The sequence below is a fragment of the Rutidosis leptorrhynchoides genome, chromosome 4 (assembly GCF_046630445.1).
Source record: "Rutidosis leptorrhynchoides isolate AG116_Rl617_1_P2 chromosome 4, CSIRO_AGI_Rlap_v1, whole genome shotgun sequence".
NCBI lineage: Eukaryota > Viridiplantae > Streptophyta > Magnoliopsida > Asterales > Asteraceae > Rutidosis > Rutidosis leptorrhynchoides.
In genome coordinates, this window is record NC_092336.1 from 329,101,168 (window position 1) to 329,122,577 (window position 21,410).

Genomic DNA, 21,410 nt, shown 5'->3' on the forward strand with positions numbered 1-21,410 from the left:
TAAAATTACATTCCACAGCTTCTAGAACTCGGTTACAATGCAATGGCTATCTAATTAGGACTACTTAGGTTCCTTATATAGCCCTCTTCTAAGGAACCTTCATTTAAGCTTATTTCACATTAACACTATACAACTTCGGGGTCCTAACATAGTGGAAGTGGTGGAGTGTTAAAAGAATGAGTCAAAGTCTTGGATACAAAACTCTTATCGGCACCCGAATCGAATAAACAAGTAACATAAGTGTTGTTGAGGAAAACGTACCCGTGACTAATTCATTGTCATCTCGGGCTTCCTCGGTGTTGATGTTGAAAGCTCGTCCGCGTGTGTTGGTGTTGGCTTTCTTCTTCGGACATGCATTTCTAAAATGATCCGTTTGGCCACATTCATAACAAGTACCCGGTTTTGGTGCATTAGGCACCTTTTGAGTAACGGGGGCGGCACTTCTACAATCGTTAGCCACATGACCACCCCTTTGGCACCGGTGGCAAAATAGATTGCTACATTCACCATAGTGATGTTTGTGGCATTTGTTGCAAAAGGGTTTATTTCCACCATAACTTTTCTTGGCGTTGGAGTTGAAAGGCTTTTTGGCGAAGTTGTTGTTGTAGTTGTTGCTTGATTGGGGGGCTTCCCATTTTCTTTTGTTGTCGCCCGATTTATCCTCGGCCTTAGGTGCCGGAACTACGATTTCGTCAACCGTTTCGATCAATTGGCGGGTCATGTTTAAGGCTTGTTGTAGGTTAGCGTGTTTGGATGACATCACTCCTTGTTTGATGCTCTTTGGAAGACCATCCATATAGAGTTCAACCCTTTGAGATTCGGGGTTCACGAGGTTGGGACACATCAAGGATAGCTCGGCGAATCGTTGATTGTAGGCCTTGAGATCGTTTCCGACCGCCTTCAAAGGTCTTAGCTCTTGCTCGAGCTTTCGGGTTTCTTCACGAGGGAAAAATTCGACGATCATCCTTTCCCTTAAATCGGCCCAAGAGAGGGCGTGAGCTTCATCGGTACCCACCGATTGTACATACGTGTTCCACCACGTGAGGGCGATACCGGCAAAGGTGTGGGTGGAATATTTGACTTTATCTTTGTCCCGACAACCGCTTATGCTAAAAACGGCTTCCGTTTGTTCGAACCATCGAGTGAGTACAACCGGTCCCCCAGTTCTATCAAAAGTGTGAGGTTTGCACCCCATGAAGGCTTTTTAGGAGTACCCTTCACTTGAGTTACCGGCCCCACGTCCTTAACCATAAGAACGCGTTAGATAACGTATGATTTCATTGCGAGGTATTGACCTCTATATGAGACATTTTTGAAAGAAAACTGCATATATTATACATTACAAACCATAACCATTATTTTTGTTACAAGCTTAAGACAATAAAAAGAAGATTAACGTTTAGCGATAATCTTCGACTTACAAACTTTACAAATGATGACAACAACACGGTTTCTAGCATATTTTACAATACAACATCTCGGATATGCAGTTTTATTTTTGACACAAACATGAGTACGCAAGATCCTGCTTAGATCCAACATAATGCAGCGGAAGCTTTAGTAATCTCCTGAGAATAGACATGTTTTAAAAGGTCAACATAAAGTTGGTGAGATATAGGTTTAGTGCCGGCAGCAATATATATATAGACCACAAGATTTCGTATATAAACAGTTTAATAAAAGTATTCTAAGTGGTTGAGCACTTGGTAACCATACTTAACATTTTCACGTCGCATATTCCCTTTAATATGAAATCTTACTACACCGTACCAAGTGTAGTCACAAAACGAAGTACTGTGCAACCGTTGAATACTGGTCGTCCAGTCCGGTTGGGGTTGTCAGGCCCGATAGATCTATCAACAGGATTCGCGTTTACAATACCGCTGTAAATATTAGTTACCAAGCTACAGGGAAGTATGCCAGTGGTACAACTCAACGTAGAATATATTTTTCAGTTACTTGTGTCCATAATGTAAAACATAAAATACATGTATTCTCATCCCGAAATATTTAGAGTTTAAAAGTGGGACTATATACTCACTCTTGTCTTGATGATATATATAATTTGACTCGGTCTTCCGGTTGATATCACGAACCTATCCATATATAATATATCAATATGTTTTCATTTTAAAACAAACGTTATATATATATATACTTGTTATACTTTTAATACTTAGAATAATTCCTTAGTCCGTAGTTAGCATTTCTTTGTTAGTAACTCAATTTTAATGGTTCATTTTTAGATGTTTAATATACCCGCAATGAAATAAACCAAACCCCCAACGAAATAAATAAAACCCCATCGTATATGTATTGGTCGAGATTAATCTTGACCCATGGTACCGGTGTTGTCAAATGACGTGTTGCGTACATAAAGTACCGGTGTTGTCAAATGACGTGTTGCGTACAATCATGGGATCTTATGATTAATCTTCTCGTGTTGCTTACGGGTAATCCTGAACCATATGAAATTGAATTATGAGTACATATATATAAAATATCATGTTATCTTATAAAGATGTGATTTTATGTAAATTTTTCCAATGAATCCCGAAGTCAATTAAGTCTTGGATAACCAATTTTGTTTCGGTCATAGTTTCTTCGTTACAAGTCCGTTTTCGTTGATTCAAATTGCCATCTTCTTGGATCGAGTTCTTCTATAAGACTATGAACTGTAACTACCTTGGTTTGTATTCAAAATCATACGGCATAGATGAAAGTTTAGTGAAACATATGAAGTTAAACATTTTTGTTACAACAAAATCATTTAATGACCATTTTTCCAAAAATACTTATACTTTGAAAAACCAAGTTTTACCTTGTTAAATTAACATATAAATAAGTTATGTTACATGTCTTGAAGTATTTTAAAAGTTAAGTTAGAAGGATCTATTTAGTTTGCAAACAAGTTTGAAAACATTCAAACTATGTTCTTGTTGTTAAACTTTTGTACCACAAAATAAGATAGCTATATATATATGAATCGAATAAGGTTATGAACATAGATTCTACCTCAAGTTCCTTGGATGAAGTTGCTGTAAGAGAGAAGTAAGAAGCTAGAATCAAAAGGGTGATAGAAGTGGATGAAAGATTGGAAGTAAGTTGGTGTTCTTGGAAGGTTTTCTTGAAGTGTTGTTGTAAGAGTTTTCTTATGGTGTTTTAGTATGGTTTTTATGGCTAGATCTTCTTGGTTATTTGCTGGATTGTTATGGAGTTTAGAGAGTAAGAAAGAGTGTGTGTTTTTGATAAGAAAATGGTAGTAAAAATGGATCAAAATGAGCATGTATATATACACCAAAAAAAAACGTGAATGGGGGGTATGGAGACAAAAATTCAAGCTATCATTTTATGTATCTAGTCTTATTTGCATCCAAGTTCAATTACCTAGCTCTAAGGGCAGTAACAAGAGTAGGTTTGGTGGTGATTTGATGTGTATTTACTATTAGTAAATACGTATAAAAGCTAGGTATGATACGAGTACAAATACTCTAGGTATACGTATAGAAATTTTGTGAAAAATGGAATGAGGATTCAAATATAGCTATCTTTTGTGAATACACTTATATGGTTTTATGTATTTAAGTCTTTAAAAGTGATTAAATACATTACTTATACGATATATGTATAAACATTATATGTCTTAAGTATTTATGTCAAATAACGTTACGTATAGTTATTGTTTTGAAAACTTAAGTTAGTAGTTTCAAAATATACTTATAACTTGTTGTTATTAATACAAAATGAGATATTAAAACATTTATTAATCATGTTAAATATGTATATATACATATATATACACAAACGTATAATTATCATATATTGTATAGTTCGTGATATCATCGGTCAAACTAGACGGTCAAACGTTGTGTAAAACTCTTTTCGGAAACATAAGTCTCAACAATTTGGATTGCTTATCATGTTGGCAAGGTTTAATTTATGTAAATATCAATCTTATAAGTATAGAACGATCGAAAAAGTGCGGGTCGTTACATTACCTCCCCGTTAAATAAATTTCGTCCCGAAATTTTAAAATTGTACCTATTTTGCGTCATCGAGAAACAAGTGTGGATACTTTTGTTTCATCTGATCCTCTCGTTCCCAAGTAAACTCAGGACCTCTTCGAGCATTCCAACGAACCTTAACGATCGGTATGTTGCTCTGCTTGAGCAGTTTAACTTCACGGTCCATGATTTCGATTGGTTCTTCGACGAATTGTAGTTTCTCGTCGACATGGATTTCTTCAAGAGGAATGGTAAGGTCTTCCTTTGCAAGACACTTCTTAAGGTTCGAGATGTGAAAGGTATTATGTACTCCGGCGAGTTGTTGCGGTAACTCGAGTCGATAAGCTACCGGTCCAATGCGTTCGATGATCTTGAACGGGCCTACGTACCTTGGGTTCAGTTTACCCCTTTTGCCGAAACGTATTACACCTTTCCAAGGTGACACCTTTAGCATAACCATGTCCCCGACCTGAAACTCTAATGGTTTCCTTCGAACATCGGCGTAGCTCTTTTGGCGACTACGGGCTGTTTTCAATCTCTCCTTGATTTGCACTATTTTCTCAGTCGTTTCATGTATGATCTCGGGACCAGTTAATTGTCGATCTCCTACTTCATTCCAACAGATAGGAGATCTACACTTCCTTCCGTACAATGCTTCGAATGGCGCAGCTCCAATGCTCGCATGATAACTATTATTATACGAGAATTCTGCTAACGGTAGATATTTATCCCATCCGTTTCCAAAATCGATCACACATGCCCTGAGCATGTCTTCGAGAGTCTGAATCGTTCTTTCACTCTGTCCATCGGTTTGTGGATGATATGCGGTACTCATATCCAACCGAGTTCCTAGTGCCTCCTGTAGTGATTGCCAGAATTTTGAGGTAAATCTACTATCACGATCGGATATAATGGAATTAGGTATTCCATGCCTTGAAACAACTTCCTTTATATACAATCGTAATAGTTTCTCCATTCTATCCGTTTCCTTTATAGGTAAGAAATGTGCAGACTTGGTGAGACGATCAACAATCACCCAAATGGTGTCGTATCCCCAGGCAGTCTTTGGTAACTTTGTGATGAAATCCATGGTAATACCATCCCATTTCCATTCTGGGATTTCTGGTTGTTGAAGTAACCCTGACGGCTTCTGGTGTTCTGCTTTGACCTTAGAACAAGTTAAACACTCCCCAACATATGTTGCAACGTCGGTCTTTAAATTAGGCCACCAATAACGTGTCTTAAGATCTTGATACATCTTTCCAACTCCAGGATGTATCGAGTATCTTGTCTTATGTGCCTCGTTCAATATTAACTTCCTTAATCCACCCAACTTCGGTACCCAAATACGATTTGCAAAATATCGAATTCCATCTTCCCGCATAACGAGTTGCTTCGCATACTTCTTCATTATTTCATTTCCTATATTTTCTTTAGTAAGTGCTTCTCGTTGAACTTCTTTGATTTGTGAGTTGAGATTCATGCGAATTTTTATGTTCATCGCTCGTACTCGAATTGGTTCTCGTTCTTTTCTGCTTAAAGCATCAGCCACCACATTCGCCTTCCCGGGATGATAACGAATTTCACAATCATAGTCGTTTATTAACTCGACCCACCTACGTTGCCTCATGTTCAATTGTTTCTGATCAAAAATATGTTGAAGGCTTTTATGATCAGTAAACACAGTGAATTTAACCCCATACAAGTAGTGTCTCCACATCTTCAATGCAAACACGACTGCTCCCAATTCTAGATCATGCGTCGTATAATTTCGCTCGTGAATCTTCAATTGTCGGGATGCAAATGCAATAACTTTCTTCCGTTGCATAAGAACACAACCAAAACCTTGTCGCGAAGCGTCACAATATATTTCAAAATCATCGTTCCCTTCAGGTAACGATAAAATAGGCGCCGTAGTTAACTTCTTCTTCAGTAATTGAAATGCGTTCTCCTGCTCCGAGGTCCATTCGTATTTCTTCCCTTTTTGTGTTAATGCTGTCAACGGCTTAGCTATTCGGGAAAAATCTTGAATAAACCTTCTATAATAACCGGCTAAACCCAAAAATTGGCGTATCTGTGTTGGTGTCTTAGGAGTCTCCCATTTTTCAATAGCTTCAGTTTTTGCTGGATCAACCTGAATTCCTTTGCTATTAACAACGTGACCAAGAAATTGCACTTCTTTCAACCAGAAAGCACACTTAGAAAATTTAGCGTATAGCTGTTCTTTTCTCAACAACTCTAATATCAACCTTAAATGCTGCTCATGCTCTTGCTCACTCTTGGAATAGATAAGAATATCATCAATGAAAACGATAACAAACTTATCCAAATACGGACTACAAACTCGATTCATGAGGTCCATGAATACAGCTGGCGCATTTGTCAACCCAAACGGCATGACCAAAAATTCGTAATGACCATAACGTGTTCGAAAAGCAGTTTTCGGAATGTCCTCTTCTTTGACACGTAGTTGATGATAGCCCGATCTTAGGTCGATTTTCGAATAAACACATGATCCCTGGAGTTGATCAAATAAGTCGTCAATTCTCGGTAGTGGATACCGATTTTTGATAGTTAACTTATTTAATTCACGATAATCTATGCACATCCTAAAAGATCCATCTTTCTTTTTAACAAATAGAATCGGAGCTCCCCACGGTGAAGTACTCGGTCGTATGAATCCACGGTCCAGTAATTCTTTTAACTGACTTTGAAGTTCTTTTAACTCGGACGGTGCAAGTCTATATGGAGCACGAGCCACTGGTGCAGCTCCTGGTACTAAATCTATTTGAAATTCTACCGATCTAAATGGAGGTAATCCCGGTAATTCTTCCGGAAAAACTTCAGGAAAATCTCTTGCCACAGGCACGTCGTTGATGCACTTTTCTTTCTTTTCGACTTTATTAACATGTGCTAAAATAGCGTAACATCCCTTTTCTAAACACTTCTTGGCTTTCAAACAGCTAATGAGTTTTAGCTTTGAATTACCCTTCTCTCCATAAATCATCACCGGTATTTTATCCTTACCAGGAATACGAATTGCCTTCTTGGCACAAACAACTTCCGCTCCTATTTTGGACATCCAGTCCATGCCGACTATTACATCAAAACCTCCTAATTCTACGGGTATTAAGTCGATTTTAAACGTTTCTCCGGCTAGATTTATTTCACAATCACGACAAATTTTATCGGCTTTAATTAGTTTACCATTAGCTAACTCAATCAAATACTTAGCATCTAGAGGTAATGATGAACAATTCAATTTAGTGTAAAAATTTATACACACGTAACTTCTATCGGCGCCAGTATCAAATAAAATAGATGCTGATAAGTTATTAATGGTAAACGTACCCGTAACAAGTTCCGGGTCTTCTCGTTCCTCTCTAGCATTAATAACAAACGCTCTTCCACGTGCAGGTCCGCCATTCTGATTCGGGCACTGGCTCTTATAATGACCTTGTTTTCCACACCCAAAACAAGTAATGTTAGCCAAAGCAGTTCTATTTGCGTTGGTGGCAGGAGTCTTGTTACCATTTGCATTTGTAACGAGAGCCTTACAATCTTCAGCAAGATGTCCCTGTCTATTGCATTTAGTGCACAACACACTACAGTAACCAAAATGATGTTTGTGACAACGGTTGCATAAAGGACTTTGTCCTTTGTAAGCAAAGCTTGAACCACCACCTGCACCTTGTATGGTTTCTTGTTTCTTAAAAGATTGTTGTTGGTTACCTCGATCATAATTTCCATTCCACTTTCTTTTGTTACCTGATACCTTCACATCAGTATTGGATGCTTTCTTATCCAGAATGACCTGATCCATTAACTCGTTCGCCATGGTTATAGCTTCATGAATTGTCTTAGGTTTCGATGCTGTAACGTTTGCCTTGACCTTTTTGGGCAAACCACCTTTGTACATTTCAATCTTCCGTGCTTCGGTTGGAACCAATTCAGGACATAGTAAAACCAATTCCATGAATCGCTGATTGTAGTTGGTGATTTCAGTACCAACCACCTTCAAACTTCGTAACTCATCTTCTAACTTAATAACCTCATTCCTTGGACAATACTCGGTGATTATCATTGCTTTGAATTCTTCCCATGGAGTATCATAAGCTACATCTCCTCCTACCGCCTTCACATAATTCTTCCACCATGTGAGTGCACTATCTTGTAAAGTGCACGATGCAAACTTGGTCATGTCTTTTTCATCACAACCGCTGATTTTGAACACCGTCTCCATCTTTTCTATCCATCGGGTTAAACCGATAGGTCCTTCCGTTCCACTGAATGATGAAGGTTTGCAAGCTTGAAACGTCTTGTAGGAGCATCCTACACGAGGATTTGGATTAACTGCAGTAGCTCTTGCAGCTTCGACCCATAGCATTCTATCGTTGACTCGCTGGTTGATGAAGTTCTCGACTTCTTGTTCCGTCATTCGGTTCAATCGTGCCATTTCCTAATGAAAGAAAATAATTATTCACATGGATTATTATAGATGTAGTGTGTATTTATAGTACATTATAGCTTGTTAATAATATGAACCAGGTATTATTATAAAAGCCTTTTCTTCTTATTAGCGTTTTATAATTATATCTAGGGTAGTACCTACCCGTTAATGTTCATACTTAATAGCTTAGTACAGAACCAATTACTACAATCTAAATAATACTTAACCATGGAAAATTATTGCATTTCATACTTCGCTATTTTACATATGCTTATCTTACATCGAACATTAAACAAACCACACTAATAATATTATACAAAACATTATTTGATTCCATGGTTTAATTTGGCAGCGCATCGTTTGGTCTATTTCCCAAAACATTTATGTCCAGGGAAACCACCAACGCGAATCCTAGCTGTCTCCCTACGTTTTGGCTGAGGAGCCGAAGAACTAGATGCGGGGATAGCACTAATAGGAATAGCGGGGATAGGGGTGGTAGTGTTGAGTGGAATTGGTGCCACATCATTCTCATTAAACTCGGGATTTGAATTTTCTAATTCATTAGCCTTTCGTTTCTTTCCTAGTTCGAACTCGTCTTTTGTAATTTCCTGTATTTCTTCCTCGGGTTCACTTTCCTCCTCGGGTTCACTTTCCTCCTCGGGTTCACTTTCCGGGTTCTCTATAGTCGGTTCATCCGGAAATTGTGAGTCTTCCCCAAAAATACCACTTTCGTCATCGGATATGTTAATGACTGAAACACAATCTGAAGGTTCTGATTCGGAGTCGCTGAATGTGATAATAAGTTTCGAGCCCGACATCTATCACACAACAACTAACCCATTAGTACTACATAATATTTACATATAAATTTTAACCAACAGTGATAAGCAATGGTTTTTTTTTTTTTAAATCAGACCCGGTCAAAGTCCAGACTTTACTAATGTATCCTAACGACTTCTCGGTTAGACACACTAATGCAAACCTGGTTCGCTAAGACCAACGCTCTGATACCACATGTCATAACCCGTCCTTAACCATAAGAACGCGTTAGATAACGTATGATTTCATTGCGAGGTATTGACCTCTATATGAGACATTTTTGAAAGAAAACTGCATATATTATACATTACAAACCATAACCATTATTTTTGTTACAAGCTTAAGACAATAAAAAGAAGATTAACGTTTAGCGATAATCTTCGACTTACAAACTTTACAAATGATGACAACAACACGGTTTCTAGCATATTTTACAATACAACATCTCGGATATGCAGTTTTATTTTTGACACAAACATGAGTACGCAAGATCCTGCTTAGATCCAACATAATGCAGCGGAAGCTTTAGTAATCTCCTGAGAATAGACATGTTTTAAAAGGTCAACATAAAGTTGGTGAGATATAGGTTTAGTGCCGGCAGCAATATATATATAGACCACAAGATTTCGTATATAAACAGTTTAATAAAAGTATTCTAAGTGGTTGAGCACTTGGTAACCATACTTAACATTTTCACGTCGCATATTCCCTTTAATATGAAATCTTACTACACCGTACCAAGTGTAGTCACAAAACGAAGTACTGTGCAACCGTTGAATACTGGTCGTCCAGTCCGGTTGGGGTTGTCAGGCCCGATAGATCTATCAACAGGATTCGCGTTTACAATACCGCTGTAAATATTAGTTACCAAGCTACAGGGAAGTATGCCAGTGGTACAACTCAACGTAGAATATATTTTTCAGTTACTTGTGTCCATAATGTAAAACATAAAATACATGTATTCTCATCCCGAAATATTTAGAGTTTAAAAGTGGGACTATATACTCACTCTTGTCTTGATGATATATATAATTTGACTCGGTCTTCCGGTTGATATCACGAACCTATCCATATATAATATATCAATATGTTTTCATTTTAAAACAAACGTTATATATATATATACTTGTTATACTTTTAATACTTAGAATAATTCCTTAGTCCGTAGTTAGCATTTCTTTGTTAGTAACTCAATTTTAATGGTTCATTTTTAGATGTTTAATATACCCGCAATGAAATAAACCAAACCCCCAACGAAATAAATAAAACCCCATCGTATATGTATTGGTCGAGATTAATCTTGACCCATGGTACCGGTGTTGTCAAATGACGTGTTGCGTACATAAAGTACCGGTGTTGTCAAATGACGTGTTGCGTACAATCATGGGATCTTATGATTAATCTTCTCGTGTTGCTTACGGGTAATCCTGAACCATATGAAATTGAATTATGAGTACATATATATAAAATATCATGTTATCTTATAAAGATGTGATTTTATGTAAATTTTTCCAATGAATCCCGAAGTCAATTAAGTCTTGGATAACCAATTTTGTTTCGGTCATAGTTTCTTCGTTACAAGTCCGTTTTCGTTGATTCAAATTGCCATCTTCTTGGATCAAGTTCTTCTATAAGACTATGAACTGTAACTACCTTGGTTTGTATTCAAAATCATACGGCATAGATGAAAGTTTAGTGAAACATATGAAGTTAAACATTTTTGTTACAACAAAATCATTTAATGACCATTTTTCCAAAAATACTTATACTTTGAAAAACCAAGTTTTACCTTGTTAAATTAACATATAAATAAGTTATGTTACATGTCTTGAAGTATTTTAAAAGTTAAGTTAGAAGGATCTATTTAGTTTGCAAACAAGTTTGAAAACATTCAAACTATGTTCTTGTTGTTAAACTTTTGTACCACAAAATAAGATAGCTATATATATATGAATCGAATAAGGTTATGAACATAGATTCTACCTCAAGTTCCTTGGATGAAGTTGCTGTAAGAGAGAAGTAAGAAGCTAGAATCAAAAGGGTGATAGAAGTGGATGAAAGATTGGAAGTAAGTTGGTGTTCTTGGAAGGTTTTCTTGAAGTGTTGTTGTAAGAGTTTTCTTATGGTGTTTTAGTATGGTTTTTATGGCTAGATCTTCTTGGTTATTTGCTGGATTGTTATGGAGTTTAGAGAGTAAGAAAGAGTGTGTGTTTTTGATAAGAAAATGGTAGTAAAAATGGATCAAAATGAGCATGTATATATACACCAAAAAAAAACGTGAATGGGGGGTATGGAGACAAAAATTCAAGCTATCATTTTATGTATCTAGTCTTATTTGCATCCAAGTTCAATTACCTAGCTCTAAGGGCAGTAACAAGAGTAGGTTTGGTGGTGATTTGATGTGTATTTACTATTAGTAAATACGTATAAAAGCTAGGTATGATACGAGTACAAATACTCTAGGTATACGTATAGAAATTTTGTGAAAAATGGAATGAGGATTCAAATATAGCTATCTTTTGTGAATACACTTATATGGTTTTATGTATTTAAGTCTTTAAAAGTGATTAAATACATTACTTATACGATATATGTATAAACATTATATGTCTTAAGTATTTATGTCAAATAACGTTACGTATAGTTATTGTTTTGAAAACTTAAGTTAGTAGTTTCAAAATATACTTATAACTTGTTGTTATTAATACAAAATGAGATATTAAAACATTTATTAATCATGTTAAATATGTATATATACATATATATACACAAACGTATAATTATCATATATTGTATAGTTCGTGATATCATCGGTCAAACTAGACGGTCAAACGTTGTGTAAAACTCTTTTCGGAAACATAAGTCTCAACAATTTGGATTGCTTATCATGTTGGCAAGGTTTAATTTATGTAAATATCAATCTTATAAGTATAGAACGATCGAAAAAGTGCGGGTCGTTACACATGGCCGCCTCTACGGCGGTGGCTACCATTCGTTGTAGAGCTTGTTCGGGTGTCTCATGAAGTGGCACATGACGAGGAGGCATTGTTCCTTTAAAACACAAGAATACCGTTGATTAGTATTTTCAATAATACTAATCATGATATGGAATAAGGATAGAGAGAAATTTCCCTTGACTCGCCTTAAATTCTTTATGTCATAATGTCAGAATGTTCATATGAGTCACCGTAATATAATCCCGGAAATTATATTACCCTAATTCATATGTGCATTCGACACTATTTCATATAGTCAAGGTGGCGCGTCAATTAAATCAAGTAACGTGAGATTAAGATTGAATAAGAATTAGATATGATAGAAGAGTTCGAGTATAAATGCACAAGTAGTCAAGTAATTCCTACTTTAAGTCTATATGCCGGTTGTAGTCTAGACTCACCAATGTACCCTATGACTCGGGGTCGACACCAATGAACTCTAAATCCCTACAACCAATGCTCTGATTGAAATGTCCCGTTCTTATTGATTAAAAACGTTCCATATTAATTGATTTCGTTGCGAGGTTTTGACCTCTATATGAGACGTTTTTCAAAGACTGCATTCATTTTAAAACAAACCATAACCTTTATTTCATCAATAAAGGTTTAAAAAGCTTTACGTAGATTATCAAATAATGATAATCTAAAATATCCTGTTTACACACGACCATTACATAATGGTTTACAATACAAATATGCTACAACGAAATAAGTTTCTTGAATGCAGTTTTTACACAATATTATACAAGCATGGACTCCAAATCTCGTCCTTATTTAAGTATGCGACAGCGGAAGCTCTTAATAATCACATGAGAATAAACATGCTTAAAACGTCAACAAAAATGTTGGTGAGTTATAGGTTTAACCTATATATTATCAAATCATAATAATAGACCACAAGATTTCATATTTCAATATACATCCCATACATAGAGATAAAAATCATTCATATGGTGAACACCTGGTAACCGACATTAACAAGATGCATATATAAGAATATCCCCATCATTCCGGGACACCCTTCGGATATGATATAAATCTCGAAGTACTAAAGCATCCGGTACTTTGGATGGGGTTTGTTAGGCCCAATAGATCTATCTTTAGGATTCGCGTCAATTAGGGTGTCTGTTCCCTAATTCTTAGATTACCAGACTTAATAAAAAGGGGCATATTCGATTTTGATAATTCAACCATAGAATGTAGTTTCACGTACTTGTGTCTATTTTGTAAATCATTTATAAAACCTGCATGTATTCTCATCCCAAAAATATTAGATTTTAAAAGTGGGACTATAACTCACTTTTACAGATTTTTTACTTCGTCGGGAAGTAAGACTTGGCCACTGGTCGATTCACGAACCTATAACAATATATACATATAAATCAAAGTATGTTCAAAATATATTTACAACACTTTTAATATATTTTGATGTTTTAAGTTTATTAAGTCAGCTGTCCTCGTTAGTAACCTACAACTAGTTGTCCACAGTTAGATGTACATAAATAAATCGATAAATATTATCTTGAATCAATCCACGACCCAGTTTATACGTATCTCAGTATTGATCACAACTCAAACTATATATATTTTGGAATCAACCTCAACCCTGTATAGCTAACTCCAACATTCACATATAGAGTGTCTATGGTTGTTCCGAAATATATATAGATGTGTCGACATGATAGGTCGAAACATTGTATACGTGTCTATGGTATCTCAAGATTACATAATATACAATACAAGTTGATTAAATTATGGTTGGAATAGATTTGTTACCAATTTTCACGTAGCTAAAATGAGAAAAATTATCCAATCTTGTTTTACCCATAACTTCTTCATTTTAAATCCGTTTTGAGTGAATCAAATTGCTATGGTTTCATATTGAACTCTATTTTATGAATCTAAACAGAAAAGGTATAGGTTTATAGTCAGAAAAGTAAGTTACAAGTCGTTTTTGTAAAGGTAGTCATTTCAGTCGAAAGAACGACGTTTAGATGACCATTTTAGAAAACATACTTCCACTTTGAGTTTAACCATAATTTTTGGATATAGTTTCATGTTCATAATAAAAATCATTTTCCCAGAATAACAACTTTTAAATCAAAGTTTATCATAGTTTTTAATTAACTAACCCAAAACAGCCCGCGGTGTTACTACGACGGCGTAAATCCGGTTTTACGGTGTTTTTCGTGTTTCCAGGTTTTAAATCATTAAGTTAGCATATCATATAGATATATAACATGTGTTTAGTTGATTTTAAAAGTCAAGTTAGAAGGATTAACTTTTGTTTGCGAACAAGTTTAGAATTAACTAAACTATGTTCTAGTGATTACAAGTTTAAACCATCGAATAAGATAGCTTTATATGTATGAATCGAATGATGTTAAGAACATCATTACTACCTCAAGTTTTCTGGATAAAGCTACTGGAAATGAGAAAAATGGATCTAGCTTCAAAGGATCCTTGGATGGCCTGAAAGTTCTTGAAGCAGAATCATGACACGAAAACAGTTCAAGTAAGATTTTCACTCGAAATAAGATTGTTATAGTTATAGAAATTGAATCAAAGTTTGAATATGAGTATTACCTTGTATTAGAAAGAAATCTTACTGTAAATAATAAAGATTTCTTGAGGTTAGATGATCACTCTACAAGATTGGAAGTAAGCTAGCAAACTTGGAAGTATTCTTGATTTTATGAAACTAGAACTTGTAGAATTTATGAAGAACGCTTAGAACTTGAAGATAGAACTTGAGAGAGATCAATTAGATGAAGAAAATTTAAGAATGAAAGTGTTTGTAGGTGTTTTTGGTCGTTGGTGTATGGATTAGATATAAAGGATATGTAATTTTGTTTTCATGTAAATAAGTCATGAATGATTACTCATATTTTTGTAATTTTATGAGATATTTCATGCTAGTTGCCAAATGATGGTTCCCACATGTGTTAGGTGACTCACATGGGCTACTAAGAGCTGATCATTGGAGTGTATATACCAATAGTACATACATCTAAAAGCTGTGTATTGTACGAGTACAAATACGGGTGTATACGAGTAGAATTGTTGATGAAACTGAACGAGCATATAATTGTAAGCATTTTTATTAAGTTGAAGTATTTTGATAAGTGTCTTGAAGTCTTTCAAAATTGTATGAATACATATTAAAACACTACATGTATATACATTTTAACTGAGTCGTTAAGTCATCGTTAGTCGTTACATGTAAATGTTGATTTGAAACCTTTAAGTTAACGATCTTGTTAAATGTTATTAACCCAATGTTTATTATATCTAATGAGATGTTAAATTATTATATTATCATGATATTATGATATATTAATATATCTTAATATGATATATATACAGTTAAATTTTGCTACAACGATAATCGTTACATATATGTCTCGTTTCGAAATCATGAAGTTAGTAGTCTTGTTTTTACATATGTAGTTCATTGTTAATACACTTAATGACATGTTTAATTATCATTTATCATGATTAAACATAGTGTATCAATATCTTAATATGATACATATGTATTTAGTAGACGTTATCATAACGATAATCGTTATATATATCATTTCGAGTTTCTTAACTTAGTAATCTCATTTCTTATGTATATCACACATTGTTAATATACTTAGTGAGATACTTACTCATCATAATCTTATGTTAACTATATATATATATGTCTATATATACCATAACATGTACTTTTTACAATCTTGTAACGTTCGTGAATCGCCGGTCAACTTGGGTGATCAATTGTCTATATGAAACTTATTTCATTTAATCAAGTCTTAACAAGTTTGATTGCTTAACACATTGGAAACATTTAGTCATGTAAATATCAATCTCAATTAATATATATAAATATGGAAAAGTTCGGGTCACTACAGTACCTACCCGTTAAATAAATTTAGTCCCGAAATTTTAAGCTGTTGAAGGTGTTGATGAATCTTCTAGAAAAAGATGCGGGTATTTCTTCTTCATCTGATCATCACGCTCCCAGGTGAACTCGGGTCCTCTACGAGCATTCCATCGAACTTTAACAATCGGTATCTTGTTTTGCTTAAGTCTCTTAACCTCACGATCCATTATTTCGACGGGTTCTTCAATGAATTGAAGTTTTTTATTGATTTGGATTTCGTCCAACGGAATAGTGAGATCTTCTTTAGCAAAACATTTCTTCAAATTTGAGACGTGGAAAGTGTTATGTACAGCCGCGAGTTGTTGAGGTAGCTCCAGTTGGTAAGCTACTGGTCCGACACGATCTATAATCTTGAATGGTCCAATGTACCTTGGATTTAGTTTCCCCCGTTTACCAAATCGAACAATGCCTTTCCAAGGTGAAACCTTAAGCATGACCATTTCTCCAATTTCAAAATCTATATCTTTTCTTTTACTGTCCGCGTAGCTCTTTTGTCGACTCTGGGCGGTTTTCAATCTTTGTTGAATTTGGATGATTTTCTCGGTAGTTTCTTGTATTATCTCCGGACCCGAAATCTGTCTATCCTCCACTTCACTCCAACAAATCGGAGACCTACACTTTCTACCATAAAGTGCTTCAAACGGCGCCATCTCAATGCTTGAATGGTAGCTGTTGTTGTAGGAATCTTCTACTAACGGTAGATGTCGATCCCAACTGTTTCCGAAATCAATAACATAAGCTCGTAGCATGTCTTCAAGCGTTTGTATTGTCCTTTCGATCTGCCCATCAGTTTGTGGATGATAGGCAGTACTCATGTCTAGACGAGTTCCCAATGCTTGCTGTAATGTCTGCCAGAATCTTGAAATAAATCTGCCATCCCTATCAGAGATAATAGAGATTGGTATTCCATGTCTGGAGACGACTTCCTTCAAATACAGTCGTGCTAACTTCTCCATCTTGTCATCTTCTCTTATTGGCAGGAAGTGTGCTGACTTGGTGAGACGATCAACTACTACCCAAATAGTATCATAACCACTTGCAGTCCTTGGCAATTTAGTAATGAAATCCATGGTAATGTTTTCCCATTTCCATTCTGGGATTTCAGGTTGTTGTAGTAGACCTGATGGTTTCTGATGTTCAGCTTTGACCTTAGAACACGTCAAACATTCTCCTACGTATTTAGCAACATCGGCTTTCATACCCGGCCACCAAAAATGTTTCTTGAGATCCTTGTACATCTTTCCCATTCCAGGATGTATTGAGTATCTACTTATATGAGCTTCTCTAAGTACCATTTCTCTCATATCTCCAAATTTTGGTACCCAAATTCTTTCAGCCCTATACCGGGTTCCATCTTCCCGAATATTAAGATGCTTCTCCGATCCTTTGGGTATTTCATCCTTTAAATTTCCCTCTTTTAAAACTTCTTGTTGCGCCTCCTTTATTTGAGTAGTAAGGTTAGTGTGAATCATTATATTCATAGATTTTACTCGAATGGGTTCTCTGTCCTTTCTGCTCAAGGCGTCGGCTACCATATTTGCCTTCCCCGGGTGGTAATGAATCTCAAAATCGTAATCATTAAACAATTCAATCCACCTACGCTGCCTCATATTCAGTTGTTTCTAATTAAATATGTGTTGAAGACTTTTGTGGTCGGTATATATAATACTTTTGACCCCATATAAGTAGTGCCTCCAAGTCTTTAATGCAAAAACAACTGCGCCTAATTCCAAATCATGCGTCGTATAATTTTGCTCGTGAATCTTCAATTGTCTAGATGCATAAGCAATCACTTTCGGCCGTTGTATTAATACACAACCGAGACCTTGCTTTGATGCGTCACAATAAATCACAAAATCATCATTCCCTTCAGGCAATGACAATATAGGTGCCGTACTTAGCTTTTTCTTCAATAATTGAAACGCCTTCTCTTGTTCACCCTTCCATTCAAATTTCTTCCCTTTATTCGTTAATGCAGTCAAGGGTTTTGCTATTTTGGAGAAATCTTGGATGAATCTTCTGTAGTAACCAGCCAATCCTAAAAATTGGCGTATATGCTTCGGAGTTTTTGGGGTTTCCCACTTTTCAACGGTTTCGATCTTTGCCGGGTCCACCTGGATACCTTCTTTGTTCACTATGTGGCCGAGGAATTGAACTTCTTCCAACCAAAATGCACACTTTGAAAACTTAGCGTACAGTTTTTCTTTCCTCAATACTTCTAGCACTTTTCTCAAATGTTCTTCATGCTCTTGATCATTCTTTGAGTAAATAAGTATGTCATCAATGAAAACCATGACAAACTTATCAAGATATGGCCCACACACTCGGTTCATAAGGTCCATGAACACAGCTGGTGCGTTAGTCAATCCAAACGGCATAACCATAAACTCGTAATGACCATAACGCGTCCTAAAAGTGGTTTTTGGAATATCATCCTCCTTTACTCGCATTTGATGATATCCAGAACGTAAATCGATCTTCGAATAAACTGACGAGCCTTGTAGTTGATCAAATAAGTCGTCAATTCTCGGCAGTGGATAACTTTTTTTGATGGTAAGTTTGTTCAACTCTCTGTAGTCAATACACAACCTAAATGTACCATCCTTCTTCTTGACAAACAAAACAGGAGCTCCCCATGGTGATGTGCTTGGTCGAATGAAACCACGTTCTAATAGTTCTTGCAGTTGGCTTTGCAGTTCTTTCATCTCGCTTGGTGCGAGTCTATAAGGAGCACGAGCTATTGGTGCAGCTCCTGGTACAATATCTATTTGAAATTCAACAGATCGATGTGGAGGTAGTCCCGGTAATTCTTTCGGAAATACATCGGGAAATTCTTTTGCGACGGGAACATCATTGATGCTCTTTTCTTCGGTTTGTACTTTCTCGACATGTGCTAGAATAGCATAGCAACCTTTTCTTATTAGTTTTTGTGCCTTCAAATTACTAATAAGATGTAGCTTCATGTTGCCTTTTTCTCCGTACACCATTAAGGGTTCTCCTTCTTCTCGTACAATGCGAATTGCATTTTTATAACATACGATCTCTGCTTTCACCTTCTTCAGCCAGTCCATGCCAACTATTACATCAAAACTCCCTAACTCTACTGGTATCAAATCAATCTTAAATATTTCGCTACCCAGTTTAATTTCTCGATTCCGGCATATATTATCTGCTGAAATTAATTTACCGTTTGCTAATTCGAGTAAAAATTTACTATCCAACGGCGTCAATGGACAACTTAATTTAGCACAAAAATCTCTACTCATATAGCTTCTATCCGCACCCGAATCAAATAAAACGTAAGCAGATTTATTGTCAATAAGAAACGTACCCGTAACAAGCTCCGGGTCTTCCTGTGCCTCTGCCGCATTAATATTGAAAACTCTTCCGCGGCCTTGTCCATTCGTGTTCTCCAGGTTCGGGCAATTTCTAATAATGTGGCCCGGTTTTCCACATTTATAACAAACTACATTGGCATAACTTGCTCCGACACTACTTGCTCCGCCATTACTCGTTCTGACACCATTTGTTCCTTTCGTTCTGTTAACCCCTAGTCCGTAGACCTCACACTTCGCCGCGCTATGACCATTTCTTTTACACTTGTTGCAAAATTTGGTGCAGAACCCCGAGTGATACTTTTCACACCTTTGGCATAGCTGCTTCTGATTGTTGTTGTTGTTGCGGTTGTTATTGTTGTTGGGATGATTGTTGTAGTTGATGTTGTTGTTGTTGTTGTTGTTATTGTTGGGCTGTTTGTTGTAGTTGCGATTGATGTTGCGATTGTTGGGATAATTGTTGCGATTATTATTGTAATTGCTGTTGTTGTTGTATTGGTGATTCTTATCACCATTTTCCTCGCACTTTCTTTTGACTTGCTTCACATTGGCCTCTTCAGCCGTCTGTTCTTTAATTCTTTCCTCAATCTGGTTCACTAGTTTGTGAGCCATTCTACATGCCTGTTGTATGGAGGCAGGTTCATGCGAACTTATATCTTCTTGAATTCTTTTCGGTAATCCTTTCACAAATGCGTCGATCTTCTCTTCCTCATCTTCGAACGCTCCCGGACACAATAGGCACAATTCTGTGAATCGTCTTTCGTACGTGGTAATATCAAATCCTTGGGTTCGTAACCCTCTAAGTTCTGTCTTGAGCTTATTGACCTCGGTTCTGGGACGGTACTTCTCGTTCATCAAGTGCTTGAATGCTGACCACGGTAGTGCGTACGCATCATCTTGTCCCACTTGCTCTAGATAGGTATTCCACCATGTTAACACAGAACCTGTGAAGGTATACGTAGCGTACTTCACTTTGTCTTCTTCAGTACACTTACTTATGGCAAACACCCATTCGACCTTCTCGGTCCACCATTTCAATCCGATCGGTCCTTCGGTTCCATCAAATTCCAAGGGTTTGCAGGCAGTGAATTCTTTGTAGGTGCATCCTACACGATTTCCTGTACTGTTAGATCAAAGGTTATTGTTGGTATATAGCGCAGCCTGTACTGCGGCTATGTTTGAAGCTAGAAAAGTACGGAATTCCTCTTCATTCATATTCACGGTGTGTCGAGTAGTCGGTGCCATTTCCTTCAAAATAGTCAAATGGAACAAGTTAATCATACAGAATATTAAGAGTAGTTAATAGTATTTCGTAGCATAATATGAACTCATTTATAAAAGCTTTTTCTTCATATTAGCGTTTTATAAGTTTAAATTCGGGTAGTACCTACCCGTTAAGTTCATACTTAGTAGCTAATATACAATTCAACTACTACAATTCTATATGAAAAACTGATTATAATAATATTTCGCGTTCAAACTTTTATACAATATTTTACAAACTTACAATACCGCTTATTTTACATAAAGCATGAAATATAGCACACAATAACTTTGATACAAGATAGTTGTGAAGATAATTCTAGCTAGTACACAAGTCGTTCAGCAAAGGCAATAAAGACACATAATTCATACGTCCAGAAACAAGTCATGCATTCTGGTTTTACTAGGACTACTTCCCATCCTTGGTCTTGTGGAACATAACCGTTATGGCCGTTGATAAGACAGCGTGTTGTAACATCGTCAAAGGGACGAGGGTTACGTAATGACCAACAGTCTCGTAATAACCTAAAAACCTCATTTCTTACCCCAATTACTGACCCCGTCACTTGTGGGAACGTTTTGTTTAATAGTTGTAGCCAGATGTTCTTTTTC